General features: G+C 37.7%; 1 long non-coding RNA gene across 1 annotated transcript in view; it reads left to right on the plus strand.

The window, feature by feature from the left end:
- Positions 1 to 24,997, plus strand: part of LOC107837158 (uncharacterized) — a 294,598-nt gene that overhangs the window by 58,042 nt on the left and 211,559 nt on the right. The gene's annotated exons all lie outside the window — the stretch shown is intronic.

Raw genomic sequence — 24,997 nt, forward strand, 5'->3', positions numbered from 1 at the left:
TATATATATATAGCCTTTGAGGTCCCACAGTGGGGAAATTCAGGTTTAACAGCAGCAAAGTGACAGGACATCAGGGCATGTAGGTCCACATGTAGACCTAGATGCCTTGTACATTATGTCATTATGTTGTCATAATGACATGAAGCTAAAAAAAAGTCTATTTTACAAAACACCAATGCTTTAAATCATTTTGGAGTTTGTTGACATTTAGAAATTCCAGTGTACCAGATGTACCTGAATGCAGCTGTTGGGAAATCCCGTGTGGTCAGAGCAACGGTCAAATATTACAAGTCTGCAAATGCACTGCATGACAAATTAAACTGGTCCAGGATAAGTTCAAAGCTGGATTTTAACTTGGCTGATTTTTCTCCAGTGTCTGTAACTTTGTTTCTATTAACCATAAATTTGCTTAATAGAAACATGTCAATTTTGAAAAAAAATTCAATAATTAATTTGATCTCACAATATAATTTTTTTCACTAGTGTCAAAAAAATCCACCTGACCACAAATTTGGTGCTACATGAACTACATTATCCAGTCTTATCATAAGTGAGACGATATGGCACACCCATAACAGGGAATGAATATATTACAAAGGATCAAATAATTAATAGAAACTCAGCAAGATTTTGAGATCCATTTTTACCTGCTTTTGTATTGTCACAGTTGCTAGGCAACAGGACATGAGTTGTAAGAACGAGAATAAATCCAAAGTCTAGACCTTTTAGTTTCATAGCTGCTCATTTCTGGTCTTTGTAGTGCTTCTTAGTTTGCCTCTTTGCTGTTTGTCTTATTCTGAAAAACCATGGGAACCCAATCATTGTTGCTCTAAGTCTAGCCGTTTTTAAACCCTGTTTTCTAACCGAGTTTAAGCATGTTTCGTTGGCTTTTTTATTTGTCGTTTGAAAGCAAACTACAAAAAAGTCTAAATAACCTTCAGATTTTAATAGAAAGATTTTTCTTACCTCAACTTTATCCGTGTCTACCACACAATAATGCTGTCATGAATACATGAATACTCAGTAGAGACTGGGAACTTTTCATGTAGCAGGGTTTGGCAGTCCAGTGGCATGTTGGTAGAATATGTCCCCGCCCAGGAAAATAATCCAACCTGTTCTGCCTTTTAGAGCACATTGTTGTTGTTGTTGTTGTTGTTTTTTGTAAAGGCCATCAGGGAGAGAAGCACCTTTCTGTGTGTCTCTACATGAACATAATCTCCCTTCTGATTGATTCTCTTTGGGTATGTCTCTCTGAGCAGGTCTGTACATTGACAAGTAGAATTATTCTTTATTATATTTATTCCAGTTGTCCTTTTCTAATTCTACTGGATTCCAATCCTCCTTTTCTGAGACCCAATTCATACCTCCCAGTCTGCTCTAGTGTCCGCCTGACCACAAATTTGGTGTGGCATGAAACTACATTATCCATACTTGACCACTAGGGACTTTCTCTAGATGTCTGCATGCAACACTATATTTTTGTTACAGTGCTGTCTCTGCACACAGGCAGAAACAAATTCCTAATTATAGGATTGTATAAAACACACATCAGATATAGAAAAAAATCACTAGATAAAGAAAATGCTTTTTTCTTTTTTAATGGAATACAGCGAGAATATCTATGCTTTCCAAGCTTATATCACTTATCTCTCAGGAGAAGGATGCATAAAATGTGTTAATATCCTGTTGAAAAGTTTCTTAATAGTTTCAGTAAGAGCTGAAACCCTATTAGTTGTAAAGTTAATACTGAAACGAAAAGCAACATCACATAGATTGTTTGGGAGTTATAATAATTTGCCCTGCCGTGACTACAATAGCCTCAGTTGTTGTTAACATGGACTGGCTTCATCTGGCTGAGGAGCAGAAACTGGTTGATCCAGAAAAGCTGAGTTATGAAGCTGCACAGTTCCTGTTGGAGTCCTACATGCTTCCATCATGGGATGACATTTTTAGATCTTGACTCATTTATTTGAATCCTTCATTATCCAGAGCGGAGTGATCATACAATAAACATATTTTTAAAACAATAATTGGGTGCTAAGTTTTAATTTAGTGTAGATTTTCTCTACCCACACAGTTAAAATTATTCTTGAACCCTGATATAGTATTGGCTTGGGTGTTCCTTAGGAAGTTTCACTTTCACTTTCAGTCATCAGCAGGCTTCTGGCAGAATTACTGGTGATGTTAGACCAGTTCTCTTTGCAGAATTTGTTTCAATTGGTTGCTTTCCTGCTGACTAGCAGTATTTTATTTATTTTTTTAAGGGGAGTTAAATAATTACTGGGCAGGACATTGAAATTGGGTGCAATGGACCAGTACCTCTGGCAATACCACATGCCAAAGAAAACATGATGCTGCCTCCACCTCACTCTTCATACCTTTGAAAGCCTCATCTTCACTTATGCAAACAACCCTTTAAGCCTTTTATATTCTGGTCTTAAACCAAGTTTACTTGTGTTGCACATTTCAGCAACAAGGCATTTCAAAGTGCTTTACATCATAAAAACATAAAAAGTCATTAAAAACATCATATAGTCACTGATTTTTAACAAAAATACGTCCAGAATCATCTGTTCCTACCCAACAGAAACAGTAGCTCCTTATTTTTGAATCAGTTTGGTTCAAATTTGAATCTGTGGGAAAAGAAAAACCCTAACCCCTTTAAAAATAACCAAAACCATTACAGTTACCAAAACTACATACATAAAAGTAAAAAAAAAGATTGCTAAAACAACTAATGAAAAAAATGGAAAAAATTGTAGAATCAGGACAGAAAAAGACAGAGCAAAATAAAGAAAAGCAAAGGAACCAAGTCTCTGTAAGTCCCATCACCATTCCTGAGACAGGCAGATCCGTGGAGCCATTAGGACACCTAAGGAAATCCTCCTGATGTTAACATGAGCGTGTTCTGGGGAGATCCAAGAGATTTGCTATTCTGAAAGGAAAGAGCTGACTTTTCCCTCTGTCCAGGTTCTGCACTACGACGAACAACAACTTCTGTATGTGGCACAGAGCCGAGGTGACGTGTCGTCAGAGAGGAACTCGCTTAAAAAGGCGCATGGTGTAAAAAAAAACCCAAAACATAAAAAGTTAAGTAACACAAGTATTATAGTTGATATCATGGTGTTTGTGTGAATTGCTCCAATATACGACCACATAAAGGACAAGCAGGCTGGGAAAACCAACTGACTTATGTAGCAATTGGGTTTGTTTTACCTCTTACTGAGGTAAATCAGTCCCTCCTCAGATAGGTAGCAAATCGAGATGAAGACGGTGGTTAGATTAGTCAGCATCACCATTTTCGGAACAATAAAGTTGGTTTTGTCCATTGTTGGCCTCTGGGATCCTTTGTTACTGAGCAGATCTTGTTCTCCTATCTTGCTCATCCGAAATCTGACTTCAGTCTTTCATCTGTACATCAGAGGAACATCAGGGAAACATTTATTCTTGGCTTGAGTTGCACAGGCAGTGGTTTTGCAAGTGGCTCCAAAAAAGGTAATTTTTTTTATGACATACATATTTATATGTTTATTACTTCTTTGACCTACTTCATCTGGTGAGCCGCTGTGGTTTAGATGACATTACTAATTGCTAAAACGTACTTGTTTACGTTCTTGCTCCTTGTTAGTTGCAGAACATTCACCTGTTCTTCATTACGCCGTTACCATGGACTACCGCCTGGGTTTTTTGTGCATGTGTGTGAGTATTTGTGTAAGTGTGTCTAACTCAGGGCTTGTGTCATTCTGCTCAGGTTGGTGTGTGATTGTTTGAGAGATAGACCTGGAGTTCTTTGTTTTCTACTTACTCTGTTTTGTCTTGAAGTCCGTGCTGCTTTTTATTTTTTCCGAACTTTCGGGTCCGTCTTCGCGGCTTAGTAAGGGACAGGTGGCGCTCACATTCACTTCTGCCTCGTTTTGCTGAATTACTGCTTTGGTATTTCCGTCAACATGGACCAATATCATTTAAATTGGTAGCAGACGTACGGAAGCTTAGCCGGACTGTCAGTACGTGAAGTGGAGTCGCCAGCAGTTTTATGTTAGAACAAGTCATTAGAAGATAAAAATTTGAACACTCATCCAGAGCAGAGGGAAGTGACTCATATTCACCAACAAGGTTTTCACATTTGAAGAATGTTCACTGCTGTGCTGGACAACGGGGACGATAATAGGAAAAAATGCAAAGTTCTAGTCATACAAAATTCATACAGCGACACGGAGATGTACTTTAGGAAATTATATCACCGTAAAAATTTATAGACAGCATTGTGAAAAAAAATCTTACAGATTTCTTCTATTTTGCCAAAATTTAATGCTGGATAAATTTAAGGATAATTTTTACCATTCTGACTCCATGGGGAAAAAGTAATTGCACTGTTAATTCATGAATTAAATGCGTTTAAACCACATTTTTTGAACGCTTATCTGATTTTTAACCCTCAGATATAATTAAGAAGCTAAACAAACTTAAGGTTGTTTAACTTAAGTGGAAGGATCTCAACTCTAAAAGAGTCAAAAAACATTGGAAAACAAAGTCATTGATGTCTCTGAGCTTGGAAAGGATTAGTAAGACATCACAGCGAACCCAAACGAGAGCCACACTCTACACCTGGAGAAACCGCGCGGCTGCTGTGAACCTCCCAGGAGAGCCCGATCGGCCAAAATGACTTAAAGAGCTCATCAGTGATTCAACCTGCAGGTCACCAAGCAACCCAGAAATAAAACATCTAAAACACTGCAGTTGTTGCTTCCCTCGGTTAAGGTCAGAATTTGTTATTCAACAACAAGAAACAGACTGGGGGGAAAAAAATGGCCATGATGGGAGAGTTCAAGGATTAAAATCACTGCTGACCAAAGAGAGAACATAAAGGCCCATCACACATTTATCCAAAACACACAACGTGACGATTCCCAACACCTTAGGGAGACATTTTCAGAGTGAAAAAAGGGTTCTGCCAATCCTGGCATTTCAGAAATGGTTCATTTCAGAACCAGCCCGTCATGTTGACAGTCAAACACTGTGGTTTGCAGCAGCTTTGCTGCCTCCTGACTTGCCTTAACTGGTGAAGTCCTGAATTTTCTACGTTACCAGGAAACCCTGTAGAAGAATGTCCAGCCATCAGTGCAGGACCTTCCTGTCACTATAAGCAGTTAATTAAATTGCATTGTAAATTAAAAGGAGCTTGATCATTTCCATTCTGATAATTACTACTGTTTGAAGAGGAATTTTGTTTAGTCTTCCTAATCCATTTTATTTATTGTTTTGGTTGTATATATGTTTTTATTTCCATTTTAATTAGTGTCGTTTTATTTTGGATATTTAAAATATCTTTCTGTTCCAGTGTTAAGTCTTTACGAAAATAAAGTTTATTGATATTTGAGACAGTAAACTTTTATTATTACGCCAACATCTATATATTACTCGAAAATCATCTCAAAACAACAATATTATATCGCAATAATTACTGGGGTAATTTTGTTATCCAACAGAATTTGTTATTAAAGTTCTATTTGTAACTAAATATTAAATTTGAAAGCTAAATAGTTTGTTTCTAAATGAAATATTTAGTTTGGAATTCCAACATTTATAAATGTATGAAAAACATGGTGAAAATATGACTTTGGAAAATTAACAAACATTTTCATGTCTCTACAGCAAACTAAATAAATATGGCTCTTAATTTTTTACTGTATAACTTCACAAAAGGCACCCCATAACTCCTAAACACGACTTCTTACTTTTTTCCCAAACAGCCAATGGATGCTAACCCTAAAAGTAAATGTGGAACGAAGTCCCGTTTTGAGTGAAGTTGCGTTCTCCCAAAATAGAGCTAAATGGGAATCGACGTGTTTACAGTACATTCAGAGGGAGTGAAAATTCCTGCTTTTCGGTTTCTCACTTTTCAATATCCTGTGGCTCCTGCTGCTCCGCTGATGCAGATTGAGGCGGACTGGCCAAATAGACTGAGGTAGCCCAGTTGTTGTAGCTCCGGCTCCAGCAGCTCCAGGGAGTCAGGCATGTCCACGAGCAAACTGGGAATGTTTGTTTGTTAATGCCACATGTGCTTTACCCGGCGCTTTTCTGAACATGTACGGCTGAATATTAAATACAGGTATGTAGTATATTTGAGTGGGTTTGGGCCGGGTGTTTGCGTGGATCGGGTTTCCAGATGAAGTGAGGGTTTATGCTATTTAAATTGGCTCATACATCACGCTACCAGGCTGTTATTACTGAGGTCTGCTATCTGAGCCACACATCTTTAGCTCTTTTTTTTCCCCATGTGTTCTTTTATTTGCGTAAACTGGTCACCGGTTAGAAAAATGTCCATCAGAAATGGTGCGAGGAAGTACTAAAACGTTGCCTATCTGTTACAATGTGTTCTTCCTGTTTTCCGTTCCGCAGAACCACAATATCAAAGGAAGAACAGAGAAAATAAAACTCCTCCAAATGACCAAACCCAGAATGGAATTAATTCCCCTGCTGAATTTTGTCCCCTTTTATAACCTGTAATAAAGATTGAGTGAAATGTCATGTTTGTGTTGCACACTGGTATTAAAGACCCGCCTAAGCAACACAATATGGACAGTGTGTCATAGTAGCTTTTTCTGATGAAGAACCAGAAGGTCATTTCTACAGGAGAGTTAACTGCCAGAGATCGGAAACAAATTCAGGAGCAGAATCTTAAGACGAGAAAATGTTCTCGTTAAAACAAGACTTTAAAAAGTCCTAATGAGATTTGTATGTCATTAAACCAAGTATCCCTCTATTGAATAGGAAAGGTCATAGTAGTAAAACGTATTTTTAGATGACCAAACGGGGTGAGGAGGAGGAATGTCAGAGCGAGCCCGTTTGACTTCTTACGAAGTCGCAATCTGTCAGAGGAGCCGATTTTTATCTCCAATTAACACAAGATATAAAATGAATCAAGTCGTTCATCTCATTATAACGCTAAAGTGTTTTGCTATAACAAATATAAAACTAATCTCGTTTTAACAAAAAAGTCTAGTTCGAACTAGTTTGGTATAAGGTGAAAGTTCATTGTTGGAGCGAGATAAAATGAATCTCATTTTAATGTGCATCTCGTTATAACGTGAAGGTTTCTTGTTATGACATAAAACTTCTTGTTTTAACAAGTTTTGCATTTTGATATATCATTAATTTTTTTTTTGCTGTAAGATGTAAAACTCATCTTGTTTTAATGAGAAACATTCTTGTTTCATCATGTTAAACTTTTCTCACTAAAATGAGGCAAGTTTTATATCAGACATAGCAGGAAACTTTCATGTTGTAACGAGATGCACATCTTGTTAAAATGAGAACGTTAAAAATCGGCTCCTCTGACAGATTGAGACTTTGTAAAAAGTCAAACGGGCTCGCTCTGACATTCCTTCTCATCTTGTTTTGTCATCTAAAAATAGGTTTTACTGCTACGACCTTTCTTATTCAATAGAGGGATATTTGGTTTAATGAGATACAAATCTCATGATGACTTTTCAAAGTCTTGTTTTAATGAGTTTTCTCGTCTTAACAAGATTCTGCTCCTGAATTTACTTCCGAGCTCGGGCAGTTAAAGGCTCCCGTAGAAATGTTTTAACAACAAACTTTCTCCTTTTAACAAGTTTTGCATTTCGATATAACGTGAAAGTTTCTTGCTGTAGCGAGATATAAAACCCGTCTCATTTTAACACGAAACATTTTCGTTTTAACAAGCTTTGCATCTGGTTACTACAGATGCTGCTCTTGGATTTTCTTTTAAGCTCTGAAGGCTTTTGTACTTTTCAAACTGAATCGAGTCAAAGAAGAATTTCTAACAGCTGCTGACCCTGGAGACAAAAATGAGGGGAATTGACTTTGATTAAATAAATTGTGGAGAAAAGGTACCACTGGAAAAACTAGTTTTGGTAACAAAATGGTACAAAATGTTGCTCAATAGGGGTTCAATTTGGCATTACTTTTGGATTTAACCAAAAGGTGATAAAAGTGAAAGGAAAGGTGCTTCACTGCTGAAGGACTTTGTGGAGGGAATTCTCAAACAATACTATCTCCTCCTTTTTTTGATTTCTGTTTCCTTAACTTCATTACTGATTATCAGAGCAAAAGGCCCTAAATACAGTCAGATGCAAACAGGTCAATGGAGTCCACCATTGACCCACCAGGTGGGAGCAATTTGCACCAATTTTGTGCCTTCGGTTGAGGCTACTGGTAACTCACTACCATACGCCTGCTAGCTAGCTAACCTTTTTTTAACCTGGGTAAGTGCAAATTTATTGCCAGTTAGTGCGACAAAGTTTGTGTATTTCTGTAGAGATTCAGATCTTAAATACCACTCTTACGCTTCTTCCAGTCCTGTGTTTGTGTTTGTGAAATCTGCAGAAACCCTGGACAAAGCTAACATTTTAGTGCCGTAAATACATTTGAAGCTAAGGTTATGTCATTTTCGTGCCTGATTAAGTTGTTCTTCTTTATGGGCAAAAACAAAGTTTGAAGAGAAGCTGATATAAAATCCCTCAAAAAGTTGTTTCTAAACTTAAATTGAGAACAAATGAATCAGAACAAAAAAGAATGTGTGATTTTCTTTGTGCATTTTGGCAATGTTGAGTTTAATCTTTAGATCTCAAGTGCGATAAACTCTGCTAGTTAGACTCATTTTAAAACTGGCAATAAATGGTGTTAGGAAAGATAGAATCGAAAATAAAAATAGAGAAATCAAATTTCTGCTGTAAAAACCAAAATATTTCTGAGTGTGCCGTTAAAGATGGAGAGTTCTGAAGTTTGGGGGCTGAAAACACATTAATCTGTGACTAATATCACACACAACGCTGCGTAACACTGAGCCCTGATGATAAACAGTGAGCTGAGACCGTGGAACAGCTCGGAGTCGAAGCGGCCATCTTTCAAATTGTTCTTAAGCTAAATCCTGCCACATCATAATGCTCTTTGGATGCATAAAAATACATAAAAGCAGATAGAGAAACTCTAGCTTCTAGACTTGCGGTCAAGCCTCCCTGCTTTCTTGCCGCTTGGTCCAGCTTTGGGATTTGATTTGAGGAACACGATCCGGGCCTGTTGCTCTTGTCGGCGAGGAAAGCGGCTCATGGACTCCGTCCAGCACATACATCCATTTGTCATCATCGCCCTCCTCTTCTTTCTCCATTGTAGTACTGAGTTTTTAATGGGGCTCTGGTGGGCCATTCATGAGCCAGATCCTCTGCATCTTATCCCCATACCTCCCTTCTTCCATCAACCATGGGTTCGCTCTCCTGAACTGTCTCTAATTTGAAAAAAAGAAGACTCCAGTACCCTGAAATCATCGTCTGATATTAATACAGCGCTGGACAGAAGAGCAGTCGTGTACTTGATCAACCTACGCATGTGAAATATTTTCAGAGCGTAAAGCAGGCGTTGGATGAAGTGCATCAGTTTAAATGTTTAAATCCCTCTGATCCAATCTGCCTGGATACCAAGCCAAAGCTCTTTAGCTCTCGCCTCTCGCTTTCACACAGACTGTGGTTTTCGTTGCAAACTCTTCATGAACAATCAAAGGCGGGCCCTCATTTCAAAATAATTGCTTGGAGCTCGAATATATTTTGGTGTTTGTACGGGTTTTTACTCGCAACTGAAAGGATCTATAAAGTGTTTATATAAAGTGTGAGGGGGTCAGTGAAAGCCAGGACGCGGAGAGAGGAGCTTAAATTTCAACCCAAATGAGTGTTTGAGTTTGCTGATAACATTTTGGTTTAACTGTAATTTTGTTTAATTAATGAGCAGAAAACCTATTGCCTATGCCAGCCTTCATTTGTCAAATAAAATAAAATAAAATACACACGAATAGACACAAACGCTTTAGGACGAGGTGCGAGGCCTGGCTTTAAAACTGCTACTGCTCCATCATTTCTCAAATGAGATAATTTTTCTCTCAGAATATTTATCACCATTCAGATCTGCAGAGCAGAACATTTTAAAGGCTGATGGTGGCCAAATATTTTTGGCAGGAAAGCAATGTTTCGTTGTTTGTTATTACGGGAGAAAAGGCAAGAACATTTACTATGAAATGAATTTTTACTTCACTTTGGAATGGAAGAAATCAGAGTGTTTTGGGTTTCAAAACATGTTCCTGATATCCACATTTAAAAACATTATCAGCCTGCATCAGTATTTGTTGTGTTTTTGTGTAGCGTAGAATCCAAACGCAGACAGGAGATTATGGAGTATTTCAAAGAAAACAAGAAAATAATCAGAACAACTGTAGACGGTGAAAACAGTAAGGAAGAACATTTTAGTTAAAAAAGACACAAAAAGATGTTTAACATTAATAAACATCTGTTTACTAATGTGGCTTTCATACCTCAATCAACTGTACAAGAAAGTCCACATACATTAATCTTATATTACTAAATTTGGGATACCTTTCTCATATTTAGTATTTTTAAACTTTTATTCCTGGATTTTCTGTAATTTTTATTACATTGATTTGAAAACAGTACCAGCCTGTTTCAGTATTTGTTGTGTTTTTGTGTAGCTTAGAACCCAAATGCAAACAGGAGCTGTAGAAAGTTTACGTAAAGCTTTTGTCAACATTTCACTTTTTTTTTTTTTTAAATTTCCCATTTAATTTCCAGTCTCATTATTTTATTGATTTTTACATTAATAAAATAGTTAAGGTAACAAGAAATGTAAAGAAATTAAACAATGTTGATCATGTTAATTTAATTCTGTTTCAAGCAATCAGTATTAATTTATGTTTACCTGCATTCAATAAATAAGTTGGGAAAGTTTATGTTTCTTGGATGCAATATTTGCCACATTAATTATTTAATCAAGCCATTTATTTATTTCTATAGTCATCACCAATTTTGGCAGGATCAGTCCTCCATATTCACCTCAGTTACTGGGCTGTAAAGGCCGTCTTCACTAGCTGAGTTTTCATTGACCGTGTGATTTGTGCGATTTGACATTTTGAACACAAATTATCTTTATGGAAACCCGACAATTTAGAAAAACGTAGTTTTTTTGATTAAAAAAAGTTTTGGCGCTGTGGTGAGGCAGTTATTTTGGTTATTTTGGATATTAGTTTATTTTGCAAACCTCAATGGAACCACTTTTTGTTTTTTGCATGACAAGAGTCACATGACCAACAACCGGATGATGTTACTGGCGCAAACCACAAAGAAGAAGACAACAGGAAGTAGCTGTAGGATCATGACGCGACATGTTTCTGTAATGACTTATTGTGTGAACAAACTTAATCACGTGTGACTTCAGTTGTGTTTCAATATTAATAGAAACACTGAAATTGCATTTTTTCGACGTCAGAATAATGATCAAACTGTCATTTCATGTCATAATTATTCGTCAAATATAAACTGTTAGAATCACAGTAGTACAGAGGGAGCACTCGTCTCCTCAACCCCTGAACGAGATGCTGGATCTTAAACCAGGGTGTCAGAAGCGCACAAATGTAATGATGTTTCTTTTGGCACGTTTTGCCAAATCAAAAACAAGCAGAGTTTCAGGTCCTGTGATCATCCAGCCAAGCTGGAAAGTTAAAGAAAAACAGAACTTGGACGTGATCTGGGCAAATCCCGGCACTTTCAACCTTCTGAAATAAATCAAATGCTGTTCCAGGGGGATGGCTTCTTCTTAGATTGAAACTTATACAATTTGTCTTTCTTTCCCCAAATTTCAGGCGAAAAATGTGATGTGACAGATTAGATGTGACAGACTTAATCTTTTTTGTTTGAATGTCTTATCAACACCGACTCCATCAATGTTGAATTTTCACTACTGGATATAATCATTTAAAATAAACATTTAATGTCAACTTTAATTTTCAGCATTCTTTTTTGTCAGCTGCATGATTTTTCCTTTTAATGGTTACCATAGCAATAAGGTCTGATGCTTTTAGGATTTTTGCCCTGCTGGAAGATTTTCATCTAAAACTCGCAGTACATTTTGTGTAGAATGTATTGCATTCTTTGGCATTCTTCATCAAGTCAAAATGTAACAGTCAAATCTGGCTAATGGATGTTATTTTCAAAAGCTACTTTTTATCTGACAAATGGAAAAAAAAAAAGAAATTGGCAAAATGCTGTAACTTCCCAGACTTTATTGCATTCAGAACACCTTTACCACAATGTGCTTTGTAAATCAAAAAAGACGCAACAATGAGTCTTTACTCATTATTTGTTACTTCCCAATGTCTGATTTACAAAGCACATTGTAGTAAAGGTGTTCTGAATGCAATCAAGTCTGGGAAGATGTAACATTTTACTTTTTTTTTTCTTCACACAAAACAGTTAAAAACCAGTCTGGGTTTGTGTTGTTTTATTTTTCTGTTTTATTTTTTCAAAAATTACATACTGTCTCTAGTTATTTAACTGCTTCAGACATTTGGTCAACTACGTAACATTTTAATAAATGCTTCATGTGATTGTAGAAGAATTTGTGCTGACAGTTCAGTGCTGGAAACTCTGAGCTGGACAGCTTGGGGTTTAAACCTTTTGGTTGCTGATTCTCAGTGGATTCAGTATTAGAAGCTGATTGAGTCTTAATACGAAGCTCTTGGCTTTATCCAGATCACTGCTGACCTTCACAGTGTTGGCCGCCATGTAAGTCCAAAACCCCCACCCTGTTGGGAGCATGCTGTAAAGTACAGTATTAGGAATAAGGGATGCATTGAAAGAGGTAATTTTGTGTTTTGAGTTCTCAACGGTACATCAAAAATTTTATAGTAAGAAGATGCAGTATTTTTAATGGTGGACTAGTATCTGATGGTAGATGTTTTGGCTCAAAGATGGTGGATCTTGAACAAAACGACCCGATCTTACCGTTCTCCAGAAAAGAGGGTACACATTTCCTATAGTAACAATAATGGATACCGTTGTATATAGATCGACTTTAAAACTTAGATCAGCAGTGGGAACTGGCAGTAATGTCACATTATCATAATCCAACAAAGAAAGCTTATAAAAAGAAAGAACAACTGATTGTCATGCCCTTTTGTGGAGCATTGAATGCATCTTCTGTACAGAAGTCTGATTGGATGCGTAGTCGGACCCAAGAGTGGTGGGATTGTGATGATTTTTGGTGACACAGACTTCTTTCATAAGTAAATTATAAGTTTCAGCCGTTGTTTACATGTGGATTTACCACGTCTATACTACCAATTTTGGCATGATCAGACCTCCATAGAATAAGATGAACATAAAAACAATGTCCAGACCAGTCATACTTGGACTAATATGTATTTTACAACGATTGCAAATTCTTCATAACCAGTTTTTTTTTTTTTTTTTTTTTTTAAAGGTTGGTTCAATTTTTGAAAATCTAAACAAAATCTTTCCTGAAGGTTTTGCCAAAATCTTCTCTCTTTTTCCTTTAACTAAATATTCAAATATTTTGACTTAAATTCTAACTTCAAGTGTGCCAGCGCACCCTAAACTTGCAATATATGTATGAAATATGTAAAACAACAGAATTTAAAGTGAGTGTACTTCTTTTTTTTACCATTACTGTATAAGGTGTTCGGACACTCCCAGTCCGAACCACCAGCGCCGACAGCTGCATATTAACTTTATGGATCTGCATCTTTCAGAAGCATCATCACATGTAGCTTTGGTTTAATCGTTCAGTAAAATCATAACAGTAGCTGTTAGAAAAGTGCTGATTTTTTTTTTTTTTTTAATATCCAGTGTGCTGCTGATGAAAAACCCTATCAACTCCTTTTTGGTTTGTTGATTTTTTTAGGTATTGCAAGAAGCAGCTTCCGATCCTTTAGGTTTATTTTTCTGGGAATCCAATATTTTAGAAAGAATATCCACGTATCCATCGGTATGTAGATGATAGCTAGTATAAAATATTTCCCCCAGCCACCAATAATTTTTTTCTCTCCCCCCTTCCATTTGTCTGTCTCCTGTGCGGTGGCCGAGCGAGGCAGGGAGCTGATGTATGAAACGAGCGTCATGGGCCGAGCGTCTGTGATCTGTTCAGGAGTCCAGCTGGCTTTCTGCAGCGTGGCGAGCTCAGATAATGCCTTTTCCATCTCAGAGATCGCACATGAATGCCTTCCCTCTTCGCATCAAAAATAAATCTTAACGTCAGCGCCAGTGCTTTGGGAAAATATTAATGCAATTCACATTGTAATCTTAATCTTCTGTGGGTTTTATTAGGATTTGTACATGTGATGGAGCAAAAAATATGACTCTTACTAGTGTGGCATGCTTTTGTAGAGCAACAAACTACATTCAAGACTGATCAATAGACACATTTAGTAAATGAGAACATTATTGACAAATTCATTTATTTTGGTAAAACACAATATTTGGTTTACATTTTGAGGTTTTTGTATAATTTCTGATGCTGTTCTAATTGATTTTTTTATGTACAGCACTTTGTGTAGCATTTATTTAAAAGGTGCTGTACAAATAAAGTACATTTAGTTACACAAAGACTGATGTTTTCAATCACAATTTTCTGCTTACAGTTAGTGAAAAAATTACATTTAAGATTAGAATATTACATCAAACCAATAGTAATAAAAATAGCATTTGTAAGACAGAAATGCAGGTTTTGCAAAAAGTTATTTTCAAAAAGTACCTTTAATCTTACAAGCAAGGTTCATGGGAAAAAAATATTCAAATTCGAGTATGACTGTAATAAACATGGCAGTGGCTGCATCGTGCTGTGGGACTACATATCTTTTGAAGGCATGGGGTTGCTGGGTGGAGAAATAGACACTAGGTGGCGCTAGGTCACCCACCCTTTTTCCTCTGGACAAAAATATTTCCCTTCTGAAATTAAAAAAACACACTTTGTGTGTAATAAATCCCACACAAAGTGCCTTTTTTTATATTTAAGTACTTGTCCCCCAAAATTAGCATTGTTGTGAATCTGCATGTGGCTAAATATGAGCAACAATGGAATAAAAACTAAAGGTTGTTTGATCTATGAGATAAAGAACAACTGAGTTATATCAAGAAATATTAATACTTCCAAAGCATGTTAGATGTTACATGTTATGAAGACCACAACAGGACAAAAAAACAGTAATCACAAACAGTACTGTTAAGGTAGAAAAACACAAATAACCAAGCTGTGAGGTGCAATATATGCAAATTTTCTATATCACCTTTATCAGTTGGTGGTAATTTCAAAATTCTCTCAAAATGAAGCAATTACTTTGATTGTTTCCATCTTAAATCTGATTTGCGGTCACAGGAAATGAGGTTATGCAGCGGCACATGGCCTCCTAATTTAACACAGCATGATCCGCACGGTAAAATGAAGAGACAAAACAGATGCACCTCCTTTCCTCTCCACACGTAGTACCACATTGGACCTCATGAGGGCAGTAAAGCACCACGCTCCGGCCGGACAACAGGAGAAGCGCCTTCAGCACGTCTTTTACGGGAACAAGCAGGTAATTAGAAGCAGTAAATGATAAAAACCAGAGCATTAACACCATGTGCTCTCTATCTCTGTTCTTTACAACCTCTGCCCAGGCTTGAGCAACAACTGTTGTGCTTCTTCGTCATGTTCTAGGAAAACATGGCCCCAGAGACACATTAGCTCAGCTGCTTCAGAAAGTGCTTTAGCTCTTACCTTAGTCAACATTTAAGCTAGCAACGCTCACTGCATGCTCAACAGTTTCTCTAACTTGGGTTTAAGTAGCTAAAAAGCTCTGAAGGAAAGATGATGTGAAAGTCAGCCAGGAGCAAAGAGATAAGATAATCTGGCCTCCTCACTCTTCACACACAAACATTCAGACATTAGCACATTAAATTTGAGTTCAAAGTAGTTTTTATATTCTTTTTTCACATTGTATTCTGTTTTAACAGTAAACATTAATGTATGTGACAGGATACCACAAAGTAGTGCGTAAATATGACATTAAAAGAAAATTATATACATTTTTGTACTGCATTTGCATTCAGCAGCCCAAGCTCATTTGTAGAATGACACTTTCCTGCATTTCACATCTCCAAGCTGTTTGGAATATTTCTCAACCAGCTTTTCACATCTAGAGACTGACATTTTTTGCACATTCTTCACAAAATAGGTCATGCTCATTCAGATTGGGTATCCATGCCTGGTTTTACATGTTTCACAGAGGGGCTGATATGTTCAGGAGGATGTTGGGATGCAAAAGTTTTCCTCCACACACACAAAGCGGTTTGCAATGGAGGCCAAAAAGTTCAGTTTGTTCTGAGTGGAAGACCTTGTTCCCTTTGCGTTCGTACGTACTGTGTCCCTTACATGATTTCTGATTCTTAAAGGTCAGATTTGTGGAGTACATGACTAACATTGCAGATGATTAACTAACCAGAGGTCTGTGAGAAGCTTGGAAAATATTGTTTTATAAGCAGACTCTATATTAAACATCTCAGGAACGTTCTCTGGAATCTTTGTGACGCTGTTTGTTTCTCAAACTCAGAGGTTCCCTAACTTTTCCCTGCCATTCCCCAAACAGCATTAGCTTCTGGTCATCAACATTTAGGATGCTTTTTGTCCTCACTTTCATTCACTGCTTAGTAATTATTACATTCATCTAACATAAATATTCCCTCATACCTTCTGATTTTAGTTGGCCGTGAGATTTTAAGGTTCCTGATGTTTTGTTTTGTTTTTTGTTTTTTTTTTTACAAAAACTTCTCCATTTAGTGGTTGCTATGTTAGCCTAAGGAGCAAAGCAGCTTGATACATTTTGGAATCAGAAAGACAAACATCATAAACTTACATTTAATAATATTGATTTTAAAAAGCATATATTTTATGGTAAAATATTAAAATTTAAAATGTGTATTTAAAAATTTATTTTATTTTTCTCATCTTTCCTCTAACTGTCTGAGGCGCCCCCTGGTGGCACCCACTTTGAAAAACACTGCTCTGATGCCTTCAGAGAACAGCTGGGTTCAAATGGAGATACAATTACATACATGCCTCGATTTACTAATCAGGTCACTTCAGAGATCAATAAATTGCAGTCAATTTTATTAAAGGGTTCAGTGTAAAGGGGACTGGAAACCAATGCATACCACATTACTTAAGTGTGAAAAAGCTAAAGGGGTGTGAAAACTTTTCGAGACACTGTATTTGTTAAGGAGAAATTCAGCCACATTATCCTGTATCAGTGAAAAAGCAAGCTAGAATGTTGCAGGAGAAAAAAACTTGCAGTCTGTTCTATATGTAGAAACAGATGTGGGACACTCAATAAAAAGCTTAATATCAGGATGAAATAAATTTAGCATATTCTGAGTTTTTTCCTCTTAGAAGGTTGAGAAAAGGTTCTGCTTGTCGTCACCTTGGGTTATCTCTTCAGGTAAAAATCTTCGGATAAGAACTTAGCGACTTTAATTTATACCTATATGTTTGCCAAAGTATAATTCTTTACAAAAGCAGATAACTTATAAATTTATGATTGTACATACTGTGATATGCTGGCTGATCTCTCAGTCCCTGGCCAATGTCAGGATCTTCTCTCGTTGGTTTCTGTGGATGACCTCAGAGATTATCAGCGACCAGCACACACCGCTTCTTAATGATGTCATCATCAAGTCTCTGTGGGAATGTTGAGGTTGGCTGAGGGCTGATAAAGGACCTTTAGCTAAACACTGGAATCATGTTGTTAGTCCTCAAATTGACAACACAAACAAGATTACTGTCTTTGGAGGAAGTCAGTTGACTGAAACCTTGGCTGTCGTGTTGCAAGCTGTTCCAGCAGTCTGGGATTCTGTGGGTGGGAAGACAACAATGGGCAGAAATAGAAGCTAAAAGGGAAAAAAAAACATGTCTGAGGAAAGAGAAGAATGCAACATGTGATACTGTAGGAATGGAAGTAGAATAAATACAAATTCTACCAATTAACATGAAAAGTATATCATCCAATTACAACCACAAGTGCGACAATAATTTATTGCACGTATATCTATATGTATAATTAAGTTGTTGCAACATTTCAAGCAGAAACTCAAAGGATTTCTGCCAGGGCTGAGACTATTGTTGCATATTTGAGAGCAGCAACCATGTGCAAAGTGATGCACCCAGAAGTTGTTTAACATAAATAAAATCAGGGTCTTAATCATGGCTCTTTATTTTCCTTATTTTAATAGCAATGGTAACCCCATTAGCTTATCATAATTAATGTAAATTTGATGAAAAAATGACTTTCAAACACCTACAAAACCTATTCACCTGTTGTACAAAAATTGTATCATAAAAAAGTTTTCAGTGTCTTATACTCTGCCACGCTAGCTATTTTTTTACAGCATGCTAGGCTAAGCTAATAGCCTAGCAAGAGCTATGTATGTTTTAGATTAGTTGACTACAACATACCATATTCAGTCCTATAACTATGATGCCAACTATTTCAAAAGCTTAATGCTAAAGTAAAGGACTGCTAGCAAGTTTAGGCTAGCAAGTTTCTGGGGTGGAAGGAGTTTATTGCCGAAAAGTTGATTTTTGACCTGAACCTGTAAATATTCATGTAAAAGGGAATTTTTACATGAATTTTTTGGATATCCATGAGCTAGCCAACAGTACTACCTCCAGCTGGTAAGAAAGGGAATTGTAGAATTCCAAGATTGAGATCAATGTCTTGTTAACATTTCCAGAAAATGGGACAGTGAGCAGAGCTGCATGGTGGTGCTCAGTCAGTACTACTGTTTCCTTTCAGGAAGAAGGATTTGGATTTTGTTTAAAACATTTAAGTTTGTTTTTCAAAAAGTATTTTTATTGTGGCATGGCAGCATATGTCTAGTTAATGTAAAGTGGCAAGCCCCTGGCTAAGCTACTGTTGAGCAGCTGTTTGCCTGAGTCAGCATGTGATCTCTGATGAATGACAGATTAGCACCTTCCCCACCTAACCCCCCACATGTCCAGCCCCTCTAACCTGCCCAGGTGTGTGTGGATAGAGAAGAGCAGCTGACATCAGCAATGCAGCTTTTGGAAGACGTCTCTAATTAGTCCTGATCTCCCTGTCTTCACTTGCTTTTGCCAATCCTCAAACATCTGACTCACACAGAGCCAAACAGGGGACTCCCATTTTACACAGGTGTGCTAGCATACAAAAAAATGTCACAGAATACGTTTGGGAAACAGAAGAAGACAAACTCCAGAGACACCATGAGAAAAAAACAGAGTGAAAACTCTGCAAGTAGAATATGTTCCAAAACCACCCAAACCACACGATGAATACCCCGGGACTACAAAGCCGGAATGGCTTGCAGAAATCCCACTTTTCTCCCAAAAAGTTCAATCTTTGTCTTATAAGACAATTTAAGTCTTCAGAGCTTTAGTCAGGCTTTTTATGCTGCTGTTGGAACACTCGCTTCTTCCTTTCTGAATGGCTTTTCAGCTCATCAGTGACACACTTGTTTATTTCCATCTGTCACAAAATTCTGCATTTTGGCCAAATCCCAGTTCTCCAGACAATCCCCGTCGAGGTCTTCCTGTTCTTTTTGTGAATGGAGGTCAAAGTGAGACAGTTTGCATCACTTTAAATTTAAGACAACTATACACATAATTATATATTCTCCGTTACAAATATTTTATTATTCTATCCTCTTTTCTAAGCAGATGTTATGAAATAAAATGAAATCTAAAAGTTGATTTTTGACCTGAACCTGTAAATATTCATGTAAAAGGGAATGGTGGATATCCATGCCAACTGTCCCACGTAATGCAGACATACACACAAAACTTTTTACTCCATGTCACAATTTCTACTTTTTCCAAATTATATCTGTACAATTTATAAAATCATATTATCAATATTACCCACGCTTACTTAAATTAACTCAATTGTCAAAACTCAGTCATTTTTATCAGTGGTGCCCTTGTTTTTTTTAAACTACCTGAAAAGTTCCAAGGTTGCATTTGAAAAATGCGTAAACTAATTTCACCATCATGGCCTAGACCTGTGGTTCTTAACCTTTTTTGAGGTACCGAACCCCCCAGTTTCATATGCGCATTCACCGACACAGAAAATAATTTGCGGTATTCTGATTTATTAATGTAATTATATTACCACCCCCATGCCACTAGAGGCAGTACCAACACCGAAAAGATGTGACTAAGGAGCAGATTTAGACTATAGAATTTGGTAAAAACTGTGAGCTTTACTGAAGTAATTAAAGACACAAGTTCAAATCCATGCTGAGAGCGGAACTCCTTCAATCAGTGCTGATTGGCTAAGCAATGTAACGTGATCCTCTGCAGCAAGTGATGGCAAAGCTAGGCGTCATCACGACTTTACACAGTGTGTCTTTACCTCCGGGGCAGAGGCTCCGCCGAACCCCTGAGACCGACCCATCGAACCCCAGGGGTTCGATCGAACCCAGGTTAAGAACCACTGGGCTAGACTATCTAAAACCTGGAATAAAGCCATGAGAAACACTGTTTGCCTTTGCACCATGTTCTGAAAATTTATTCCAACAAACTCCCTTTCTTCAGCGGAAGGGGATCAAGAGTTTCGAGAGCGTGCATTTTAAGTAGAACCTCTCAGCTAATATCTAACTGAAACCCCATCAAACACCGACTTCGCCCACTTGCTTTTCTCCCTGTCTCAGCACCTTGGCATGTCTACTACATCCGTCCCAACTGGGACTACAAAAACAGCATTAGCATAATACGTGGGAGGGGGATTTTTAAAAAAAAAACCATTACTCAGAATCAGATAGCACCCAGTTAGCTGTGACATAATGTTGTTTATAATGGCTCGGGACCGAGCGCTGTACAGATGTCATGTCCGTCTATGTGGGATATGTGCATGTCTGGCTGCAGAGCATGAAGACAGAGGGTGTGGATTATGGAGTATCGGACAATGCTGGTCTGAGTGTGGTGGTAGTTAAGCCATTTTAGCCAAAACTTTAGAGTAAGGAGTTAACTATGGAAGACTGAAGTAAGGTTGGGGGGAGGAGGGTGTTTCCAGGGATACTGCTGTCAATTATGGAAAAAGTATTTGTAATACCAGACTTTATTCTGTTTTCTATTGCTAATGTCAGAAAAGAGTAAAAGTTGGCTAAATACATCATCTATCCTTCCATTTGTCTCTCATTCCATCCTCAATCATCTGTCCATCTATTCATCCATCAATCCATCTGTTAGTCCAACTTTACTTCATAAATCCATCCATCCGTTGGTCAAAGTGTCTGTTGGTCAATTATCCATTTGTCAAGCTATCGATCTATCCATCTGTCTAGTCATCTGTCAGTCATATGTTTAGTCCTTTTACCACTCCCTTCATTAGTCCCTCCATCTGCCAGTCTACCATCCCTTCATCAATCCAACTATCCATTTGTTAATCTCCTCTTCATCAGTCTGCCCTTTAGTGATTTGTTCACCAATCCATCCATCTATAAATCAATTAAACTGTCTGTTGGAAAGTCATCTGTTAGTCAAGCTATCCATAAATCCTCCCATTTGCATCAGTCCATCAATCCAACCAATACATCTGCCAATCATCTTTCCTTTAAATCTGTTCATCACCCTGTACATCAGTCCATCCAAGTGTTCCAGCCAGTCAGTCTGCCTATGTATTCCTCTTTAGAATATGATGTTTTATCAGACCACAGATCTGATAAAACCATACATCATGGTTTCATGTTTAATCCCTGATCTGTTGAAATACCTCAAATTCACAGCAACAGTGAATTTGTAAAGTTCCACTCACTTTTTAAAGTTAATGCAATTAACATTCAAACATTTCTCTTTCAAACTTTAGAGTATTGAAAAGTAAGAAATTTCAGGGGTGTGGCATGGTGTAGTGGGTAGAGTGGGTGCCGGGTTTACATAGGCCGTAGTCGTGTAGTAGCGATTGTCCCGGATTTGACTGCGGACTTCAATACCCTTGTGGCATGTCTTCCCCCCTTCTCTCTGTCCCCTTTCCTGTCTACCCACTGTTGGAAAATGGAGAAAAGGCCACTGGCACAAGCCAAAAAAACAAAAAAAAAACAGCGTATAAATATATTTTAAAAAATTAGGAATTTCTTCTTTTTGCTGATCATGAGAAAACCCATCACCTTTGAATACCCTTCCTTACCTTTGTTACCTTCCTTTATGGATGTTTACCTTCCCGTACTGGTCCAGCTTCATGCAGGCCAGCTGAAACCTGGGCAGCCGAGGCGTTCGATAGCATCATTGAAGTTACGGATCAAGCACTGGTCTGGGCTGCTTACGTAAAGCCATAACAAGGTCCATTTAGACCAACAGAACGGACCAAATTCTCCAAAGTCATTTTCTATTTATGTGTAATTAGACTAAATTTCTTTACATGCCCTAATGGGTTTATGGGTTTGAGTCAAATTTATAAATTTCCACATGCTTGGTGTAGCTCAGTAGGACACATACAGCTAGAGTACTAGGCTAAAAGAGTCATGTTTCCTTTTAAAACATCTACATTGAAAATTAGGGGATAGGGACTAGCCTAGGTGGATATAGACCACAGATGGATGGCTGGATATTGAAAATTTAAGACCAAGTACAAAGGCATTATGTAAAATTAATACAGCCAATGGGTTAATGCCTAAAGGGAATCAAAAATCACCACTATGTCTGACATTACTGCCTAAACATGTTTTCTCTGGACGGAGAGAAAGCGAGCAATCTGCAGCTAGAGTAAATGTAGCATAACTGCCTAAAAGAATAACTATGGAAGTTCATCTCGACTGCAATGGATGCAGGGAAAGCTTACCACATCTGGACCCAAGCCCACATGCTCCATGAATAATATTAAAATGAACAACAGTGCGAGTGAGTGTCAATTTCCTTCCTCATATTTTCTAGCACTAGCATAGACACATTAAATACATGGAGTACAAAAAACAGAATCTGTCCAAATGCATGCGGTGTGTGAGCACTGCGTTAAGACTAACCCAAAAGAGGACCTCTTACTGGGAACTTGTCTCAGGCTCTGGCTACTGCAGGTTAATGCAGGTCACAGTTGGCTGCGTGTTGGACCAAGCAGTTCCAGATGGATGTCAAAAGGACGCCTCTCATTTTAACAGCTTTAGTCAACACAGCAGCAGGAGTAATGGAAACAGAGTGAGTGGGAGTAACGGAAAACTCTGGCTTAGAATCTGTTTAAATTGAATTTTGTCACCTTAAAATGACAAACTTTGATGTATTTTATTTGTATTTTATGGGGTAGGCCAAAACACGTGGCCCGCAAGTGATAAAGATGCAAAGTCTTATACATCTAAAGACGGCTGAAACATTTTGGCAAAACAACCTCAGCTTACTCAGATTTGATGGAGAACATCTGTGAATATCAAGTTTAAGTTTTACTACAGATTCTAAGTTGGACATAGATCTAGACTTTGACTGGGCCTTTCTAACTGCTGATTATTTCTGGATGTAACCATTCCAGTATTGACCCTTTGCGAGTGATGTCACGCTCTTCAGACAGCGGCCAGCTATGTGCGCCCTTACTCCAGTAAAGCTCGTCGATGGTGGTCAACAGTTGGTACCTTAAGCCATTTATTTAGTTATTTCACTGTAAAAATAGTCATAGGGTGCTGTAGGATCGGCTGCACAAACAGACCAGTAAGTAACATTAGTAAGATGCGTTTAATCATTAGTTACCATTAAGAAAATGCCTTAATGGTACCGCCATGTACAAGAAAACTAATAAGGATCTTGATTTTTGTACATTTTTAAGTCTGCTCTGGTGCAAGGGGGAAACACAGTGTACAAATGTATCCCCACAATTATGCAAGATGTCAGTAGTAACATGAATTTTTCACATTGATGCGGATATGTAGGTTTGTTTTTTTGTTTTTTACCTTTTTCTGCATGTTTCTTGTGCCTCCTGCATCGATTGTGGCAAATGACACGCTTTCTGACTTTCTTTCAACAATGGCATTCTTCTATTATAATGGGCCGGCGTTGGGGCTATTTCCTCATTTTTTCATGTACCAAAGATTTAAAAGGTTGGGATTTCTCAAAACTGCTAAAATCTTCAATTATACCAATACTTTCAATTGCATTTTAATGAGACAGAAGCTGAGTTTTTACAGAGAAAAGGGAAACGCAGGAAAATACTTTAGATATTACTTTAACCTTAAACTGGTTTAAATCTTTCACTTTGTCGTTTCTCTTCCTTTAACATTCAGTCTTATTCAGTGGACTTCAACTGGGGAAATTCCCCTTTCTTTTTGAAACTATGACAGCAATGAATTGTGCTGTACAGGATAATCAACGAGTTCTAGAGTGCAGTCTAACCTGTAATTGGAAGGGAAATTAGTAATAGGCAGCAATTTGGGTCTGCATACAGCCGAAGCTTTGACAGTGGTCGGTTCATTCATACATTTTTTTCTTACAGTCAGTGAGCTACAGGAAAAAAAAAAAAACTGGCAAGGATGTGGGACGTAACAGCTCCCATTCATTATAGTGGAGCAGGTATTTGCATAGCAGTTATTGTGCATATTGTGATGTTCATCTGAAACCTAATCCAGTTAGCAGCGTGATTGCACACAGATCACAGCGCTATCCCTTTCACTTCCCAATAGGTTACGTACATCATGTTCAGTAACAACGCAGAGTTCCAGAACAAAGCAGCTTAATTACGCATGTTGCATCAAACGTTGTACTCTGACGCTCACAATGTTGAAGCCATTTTGTCTCCTGAGAGCCGACTGCCCAGAACTGAGACAGTTTCTGCACATTCCGAGTCTCCCAACAGGATCTGTACAACACCGTGCTGCTGAATCACAAACATCTGCCACAGTCAGCACACAACCAGGTCATTCACTGATGTTAACCCAACTGGCTGCTTCCCAAGCGCCTGCTACTGCTGCAGAGCCTTCTGGTTAGTTAGAGAAAGAGGCAAGTTGCACCAGCACAGAATATAATGGTATTAATGCCAAAAACTGGTAGAAATAACTTTTATTGCCTTTATTCAGCGCTTAAACAAGGTTTAGAAGTTTCTATATTTAATTAGTGTGTGAGAAAGTCGTCCTGTTTACTTTTAAAGGGGCGGTATCATGTACAATTAACTTTTTTGAGC

This window comes from Poecilia formosa, unplaced genomic scaffold (genome assembly GCF_000485575.1).
Source record: "Poecilia formosa unplaced genomic scaffold, Poecilia_formosa-5.1.2 Scaffold4, whole genome shotgun sequence".
Lineage (NCBI taxonomy): Eukaryota > Metazoa > Chordata > Actinopteri > Cyprinodontiformes > Poeciliidae > Poecilia > Poecilia formosa.